Source organism: Argopecten irradians, chromosome 14 (assembly GCF_041381155.1).
Source record: "Argopecten irradians isolate NY chromosome 14, Ai_NY, whole genome shotgun sequence".
Classification (NCBI taxonomy): Eukaryota; Metazoa; Mollusca; class Bivalvia; order Pectinida; family Pectinidae; genus Argopecten; species Argopecten irradians.
Genome location: NC_091147.1, coordinates 5,669,981 through 5,678,801, shown reverse-complemented (window position 1 = coordinate 5,678,801; position 8,821 = coordinate 5,669,981).

The window sequence follows — 8,821 nt, the reverse complement described above, 5'->3', positions numbered from 1 at the left end:
AATTTATCGGTAATTTACATTGTTTTTTGTGTGTTTGCAAACGAATGTACACCTTTTAGCTAATCAGTTTTCGGATATATATACATGTATATCTCAACGTCACTCCAACTATATATATGCTGGTTTGCCTCAATTTTCAGTTATTTTGAAGGAAGTTGACTTTTTTTTATATTTGTTTCAAATTTTGAGAATTCATTAAAGTAAAAAATGGTGTAAAAATCTTTTGACATACAGCAGATTTAAGAAATCTACACTGAACGAGGGATAAATTAAAACAGAAATTTGTTTAACATCTCAAGACTAGAAGTATCTATCATTCACCTTAGGAAAAATGACATTAATAGTTTCAATGGTATTTGTACAAGGTATAAGAGGTTCGTCTATGATTTCAGATGATCAAACAAAAACGATTCAGAAAGTTATATTTTTACTGTCGTGTTATCAAACTATGGACAATGTACATATTTTGGTAATAGGCTAAAATAAAGCATTCTATATAAGATAATCATTGTTTTAACATACAATTTCTCAGTATCTGCATTTACATGAAAACCTACATATAAGAATAGGCTAATGAAAAATAACTATATCAAATTAACTATAAAGGAAGAAAAGATACATTTGTTATTTTAAATTAACTATAATTTTATATTTAAATTCTACAAAATGATTTTTTATTGCCATCAATATATGGAAAATTAACTATTTGTAAGTTTTGTGTATAATAATAGATCTTTACATGTAATATGTGATTTTTATTTTAGAAAAATAATATAAGAATAAAAGTAGAGTACCAAAGTACATGTACTTACTGTGACCTTATGGTACAGGTGTAGCACAGGTAAATACAGGTAAGTCATTTTCTAAAACAGACTATAACTTACATGTAATTAGCCCCATTGTTCTCTATTGTTCCTCCTCCTAATGTTAAAATAGGATGTGTTGGCTGAGTGGGAAGACACCGTCAAAATATATCATTCAGTAATTTGTTTTTAAAATCTATGGCTTTTTTAGGGTTATCGCACGACGTCATTTCCCGGAATTTTTTTAAATGTTTTTTAATGGTTAGATAGAGATAACAGGCAACAACAAAAAACGATGTATCAAAATTATCAGTTACTATTTAGCACATTTATTTTGTTCAAGACAGTTATTGTTAGTATGCAGTTATTTCATTCCATATCAGTCAACAATCAAAACTTTTTCCGGAGACCGAGGGAAACAGTTCCTACGATTGGTCCCAACACCGAGCGGAAAAGGTTTTGATAACCGTTTTGTTATCTGAATAGTCCCAAACATATTAATCGCCTCGGTGTTAAATAAAGCAAAAGTTGAACTTGAAAATTCTCTAGGTTTGTATCATGCAACCCCGTGCGAATTTTTATCCGTGTGTATAGCGCTTCTCCTTTCCTATTTTTCCATAGCAACCAAAATGCCATCGGCCCGAAACTTCATCAAATCACTATTACGCAATCTTAAACTTGTCGCAGCTTCTGTTGAGAATGACGATTGTCGAAAGAATATTTGTTCCGGCGCGCCGGTGTTTATGACGTCAGCAATTAAGCTTTAATCTCCTCGCTGCTCAACAGTCAAAGTAATGCATTCAATAGTTTCTGGGTATTTGTATATATATAACGATTTTCAAGCAACTTCCTGTAAAAACAGTCGAAACTATTTCATTTATATAGAGAGTAATGTAACGTAACATAAAAATTATGTATCAAATATTTTATATAATGTGTGTGTGTGCACTTTTAAGCTCAATGAAATATAATAGGTGCATTTTTCTAGTCTTCTTAATGTTTTAAAATGGGAAGCAAACAACAATATAGCGTTCCTGAATTGTCCTCTGTATATATATGCATCATACTGAACTTTTGAAAAATAAAAAACAAAGATGGTAGATATGTTGCATTAATTATTTAATACCAACATTTATACCATACACGTGTAATACTCGGTTAATCTATTCAAATTAACTTAAATGTCTTCAACACAAATTTTGCCTTTAATTTTATCGAGACGGATTTTCAGGGGAAATGCTTCTTTCATTCACAGAATATTTTATTGCATTTAACAATTATGTAATTACTCGAGGCCCCGGATAAATGTAACTGTTGTGTGCGGGCTCCTGATGTCTTCCCGTAATGATTTCAAGCATCCGTGTTGAGATTCAATTATTGCCCTGAGTATTCGCGGAGCGATACATTCTGATTCTATTTATACCTGGCCTACACAGATAAAGATAATCATTTACTTTTACCCAAAATATCACACTAATGTCAGGATACGCTTCAAGTGATCGTGTTTGTACCATTGTAAAACAATTAGTTTGGTTCTCAAAATATTCTAATTATAAATCCTAATATTGAAAGAGATGCTTAATACATCATTTGTTAACTGATATAAAATATTGATTTTCATCGTCGCATACTCGTATGTTCATTACTAATGCGCTTAGTACATTGTAATTAATTAAACTCAAACATATGCTACCATTACGATCGTGCTACAGATTTATCAGTATCAAATAAAAGGTACATACTATTTGTATGATGACATAAGATAAGATCTGTCATAATAAGACTCTGTTTTAAAACTGTCTAGATTGTATACATCAGAATGGGATCCGTCAATCAAAACAAGGCGATAAAGTTCTTGTCAGACAATAAAACAAAGACCATAGATAAAGATTGATATTCGATGGTGATGCTTTCCACTCCCCTGCACCGACGGAACTCCCTGAGCTTCTGGCCAGCCAGAACAAGCCATCTATGTTAGCCAGATCATTGCACAGACTAACTTTGAAGTCATCAACCTGAAAATCAAATCTCGCCTAAACAATGATTTGGGTGTATTGATTAATTCAAAATTCCAATCTTTCCGCGTTTTCCGGAAAAAGCGGGGAGAGCCGATTCGTGCAAAATAACAACGAATACGTATTCCTCGATTTTCGATCGATAAATGCGAGATTAGTCTTTTTAAACGTAGAAGGCAGTGCGAGCGGTGGGTATAGGCACAGAGCGAACCTCATACGACTTATTGACACTCACGGCGGAGATACCTGCTGTCCGAACAGGGCTACTGGAGATAGCGGAGAGAATCCACGGATCACTCAACTCCAAACCTCGGAAACGTGACACACGATTAAATAAAGGTTTATGTATTCTAATCAACGTTGCGCAAAGGATAAAGATTCGTGAAGTAGCGAGGGCGTGTCATAGCTTTCAAAATTATGTCTTCGTGATTAAATATTGATGTTTGGATCTGTGACTTTTAAAGAAAGACTTGACGACATTTGGAGTTTTTACAGCCACAGTGATACCTTATAGGAGAGAGCGCTGATATGATGCGCCAAGCACAGCACAGTGGCTGCTGATAGAAGCATTGCTTTCTCTCCCTGTGGACGATGGAGTGTGATGTGACGAGGAGAGTTTTGAATTTTACCGACAATATACAATATTGGTATAATCGTTAAATAATAGGCGAGGGCAAAATAATATCTGGAAATTGGGATTTTCGCTGTTTTGGGCTATTGTTTGACTATTCTCATCTACAGAAGGAATAAGTTGTAGGAATCACACTTTCGACACCAGTGAGGGAATAAAGATATAAGTGGTGATTTAATCAACTCATGATAGACGAGATCGACAAGCATTAATTAATTCCAGCATCATATCTCTCATCAAACTTTATTATTCATTGCACCATTATAACAAAATAATAGCTATTTAATGGGGACAAATGACTGTATTTTTGTGATTTACAAGCAAATTAAAACTCTGAAAAAGGGAAGCCAAAATTTTAAGGCTTTTTTGGACATATTCCTGATAATCATTTGAAGGTAAATACATTTAGAAAAAGCATTGCATCCGGCTCTTTGGTTTGTTGAGTTACGGATGGTGAGCGAAATAGACCAATACTACATTGATGTCTGTTATAATTGGACTTTATGAGACATGCCGTGACTTAGAGTGAAACGAGCCCATTATTATGTTTTCTCTACTATTCCAAGCAACGAAATGACACTATGCGCTTAGGAGTTAGATAAACTGTGCTAATGTGTTTTGGTTCCAATTGTCTACTGCAAATTAAGACTTTTTGGAAATAGGAAAGCAATCGTGGAATACAATGAGATGCGGCCGCGTGCGACTGTCCGATTTGACAAGGCTTTCTTGGTCATTTGAATGGTGTCTTATAGCTTTTCTATGTTCTTCTATTACATTTTGTCCTGTCATTCAAGCTACACAAATTGATATAGCGATCGTCTTGATTAATTCGGAGGCCGATTTTACGGCCACCAATGTACAGTCCCTAGCAGAAACAACACAGACTTTATTCTCGGACAACGTGGTGACCGGAGCGTCAGTAGTTACTCACCTGTTTAAGTACGCTGACGAACTCCAAGTCATGAATGGAGTAGAGCAAGTATTTTCAAATTCAGTATATGACGTCGTCGTTGATTTTACTTCTGAAAGAATAAGTTCCCTAATGTACATGTATGCTGAGGCATATCAGAAACCTTTGATATTTGCGAATAACTTCTACAGTCAGACCTGTGATCCTTATTTGGTTTCTATGTTTGGGAGTTATAAAGCACTTGCAGACGGATTAATGGAATATCTTAGACAGTTTCAATGGGGAAATTTAGCATTTGTGTCCTCTAGTAATCCACAATGGCGGCATATGGTGACTGGGATTCAGTCCCAGGTATTGAAGCAGGGATACTCCGTCAAACATTCAGTTGAAATAAATGACCGCCATAATAGCACCACCATTCTCAAACAACTTCAGACAATCAGCACCTCGGCTAAAGGTAAGTGGCTGGTTAAACCCGTATAAAACCTGTAATTATAAGTAGGAGATAAAGTGAACAAGCTTGCAGTGCTGATGAAAGACACTTTGTACCGTCCCGGAGCTATTAGTGTCTCTATCAATAGTCGGTTCCATTGATTATCTGGACGGACCTGAATAAGGCTAATGCCATGATGCCTCAAATAGAGATCGTGTTTAGATGATTATAGTTGATTTTATTATCTTTTATCATCTTTATTCATGAATATTTGTAATATGGTAAATAAAGATAATCGGGGAGGGAACCGTCCGTCAGACATATACTTAAAGGTCCGATACAACAGGTTTTGTATATCACGTAAAGTACCAAAACCAGCTGCTTGAAACCGGCACAGTGCAATACCTTCATAGTGACGTTTATACCTTGTACCAAAACATTAACCCATTTTGTTACACGTAACGGAGTTACAATGCAATCTTTCTTTCTACAATTATCTAAATGAAAATCTACTAATATATGGAAATAAAAACAATATGAAAATTATAGCAGCACATTGATCAAAACAATGAAAAAATAAGCATAAGTGTTAGTGTTGAATTATGATAGGGTTCTATATTGATCCAAAATCAGATATATGTGGAGGTTAAATAAAAACGAAACAATTTTCTATAAAACAAGTAATGAAGTGTAATGAACCATATACATGGACAGAGTCGACACGGTTAATGGACAGTGCGTAATTGTGGAATGTGTGTCCATAACATCATTATATACTCTTACATGTAGTTCGTCATGGTGCATACTTTGTCTGGAGATACTAATCAAACACATTCCGACGTACATAATACCAATAGCACCAATCACTAGTTACAGACACAATGTATTCCAGTATATTGCAACTCAGAATATGAAAATACAAACAATGTGTAGTTAGATTTGTATCCTTGCTTCACGACAGAATACAGATTTTGTTACGTGCTCTTAAACCAAGCAATAATCATGCTTTTGTTTCATTACGCTAGTCTTTTTATTTGATTTTGACTTGATTGATGACAAATTACCACTGGCATTGTGTCTTCTAGCGGACAATAAAGCATTACAGAACAGATCAATAATAAGGAGTCAACAAGATGTTGCAGTTTACTTAATAAATTGTCAAACATTTCCCATCACATCAAGTCTGTTATTTTAGAATAACAGTAGACTATTAAAATATCAACGATCATGTTAAGTGAAACGAATTTCAAGTAATCTGGTTCTGTTCGAAACGTAATGTAATATCATAATTAAGTGATCCCGGCTGTTTATATGACGTTTATATAATAAACCAAAATAAAGTCAAAAAGAATAAATATAAGATTGTATCTGTAGTTTTGTGTAAACAATGTAAATAAGGTTGGTTACAAGCTCGTCTTTCCTGACAAGTAGCAATCAAGTTCGGTAAGAGTTTGGAATAAATATTGCACTGCTTCCGGTAGAAACCTTGCAACATTATTTCAACTCTTAAGGAAACGTTATGTGAATAATTTGAAGAGTGAAAGCTTCTTATCTTGTAAAAATTGGGAACAATTACAGTCAAGGTAAAAAGGAAATATGAAAACAATTCAGCATTAGAAAATAACTAAATCATAGTAGCTAGTTTATTATTATTTTCGGTCACTCGCCATACAGAACGTAAAAATGTTAAAAGTGCTCCGCCGCTGACAATTGGTATTTGTTCTCTATCAAAAACAGGAGCAGATGGTAGAGTTCTTTTCTTCAGTTAAAAAATACCTATTTTACATCATTTTCACCATTAAAAAGTTAGAGCTTTTAATTTTACTTCAAGAGGAAAATAATAAATAAATAATTGAGTCCCGAAAAAATCAATGGCACTACATCCTATATGGAATGAAGTACTGATTGCGCATGCACCAAAAGCAAAGAAAGTTATTTTATATTATTTTTTTGTGTTAATTAGACACATATATCTAAACGATTAAACACCAATTATTGTTCAAATGATGAGTATCGTTTATGTTCTGTTTGTGATGGATCATCTTTAAGCGTAGTGTTGAAGTATAAACGATAAATTAATTTTAAAAAGAATAAAACTTGTATAACTTACAATGCTTAGTCTCCAATTTTAACATACCATATTTGCATACATGCCCTTTAAACTGAAAAATAATATTAAGTTTTGTCATTTTTTTTTGTTTTGTTATGCCTGTGAAGATTACAAAAACATGTGTTTAACATATATCGTTTGACAACTGGCCTCAATTTCCCGAAACAAAAATGCAGACTTAATTCAAACCTTAAGTTTTCACCTTATGTAACTTATGACTTAAGTCGGTTTTTACTTTAGTTTGTTTCAAGAAATCGGATCCTGATCACATATACTGTATCGTATGTTAAAACGAAAGTGGTGACAGATCGACAGGTTTTATGCTTTAAACAAAACAAATCTGAAACATTTAAAGTTGTGTTTGTCGTTATTTTCATCCTAAGAGTTTTATTATCACAATCACAAACATATATTATTTATATTCATTATTAATATTTTTATTATACGGTTCATCAATAGATTAGCTTTTGGCTAAGCATGTTATCTTCTTCAAATAAATTTTATTATTATCACCATTATAACTAACATTTGGGACTTATAATGCTTAACTTACTTTTAATTTTACAAGAGCAAATTAGAGCTCAATATGAATTTTGGCAGTACTTCAGACCACGAAGCCAAGTTTTGATTTTCAATTTCATTTCACCTTTTTTCAATTTCAATAATAATTGTAAATTGATTTCTTTTTTATTGATATTTTTTCATTTACACATACATCAGACAAGATATAAACAAGATTTTTACAAATCATGATTTGTTAGCTTACAAGCCATCATACATGTAGCTGGAAATGGTTTTTCGTGGTTTAATGCATCAAACCTTTTGATTTTCTATAGATTACTGAGGAAGGAACAACATGAATTGTATTACTACATTGAAACTTCGGTAACAATTGATATCCTCTGTTTTGGTCCAATATATAAAAGAAGAAATCCAAAAGTTTATTAAGAATATACCGAATGCTAACAGAATGGCTAGAAAAACTGACTATTCAACGGAAATCAGGTGTCTGTTTAGCATAAGTGTGGCATGACATGTGATTGGTAACGGAAGCATAAATCACATACATTTTACAAGTATCTACAAGAATCATTATCTTAATATATTTTTGGATATTTATCGACATGAATAGTTTAGCGGTATTTGTATGTATACTAGAACTGATCATGGAATTGCTAGGAAACCTGATTTTCGTCGGTATGTAATCTGAAATGTAGTTATGACGTCATTCGTTATAGACACAGCAACATATATATCGGGAACAGCAACAAACATGTATTTATCTGATAAACCGTCGATACAAATATATTAAAGAGTACCGTATGAATGTGATGTAATGGTTGGAGGTATTAATTGTGATATAAAAGTTGCTTTAGTTTTGAAATATGGCAAATAAATGGGAGGAATGGATTTCCCCTACATTGGCGATGCTAAGGTTTAGTATTCGACAAATAGAAAATGTATACAGTTGAATATATGATCAATGACATCCATGAAAAATCTGATTTTCTCGAAGAAAACAGACGAAGTTATTTTAGTGAACAAGATATCTTATGTCCATTCCGATGTAATAAAACTTACAAAAAATTACAAACGTGTTTCAAAATGTGAAGGGAGTTGATAAATAATTTTCAAATAAAGTGTTCATATTAGGTCATTTAATCAAGTTCGGAGCATATACCAAGATGAGCTGTTTTTAATTTGCGACATTGATATAAAATATTGGATGTATCATCTGTATCATCTGTAATAGTTATATTATGTAATAGTGATGCGTCGTCTCAATAACAGTTGCCATGCCAATCGGTACGATTACAATACACTTACAAAGCAAGCAAAACCTACATAAACAAGTCTGATAAAGTATAGGTTTGCTTGGAATCACATTACCAATGTATTACAACAAAACATCGTAAATC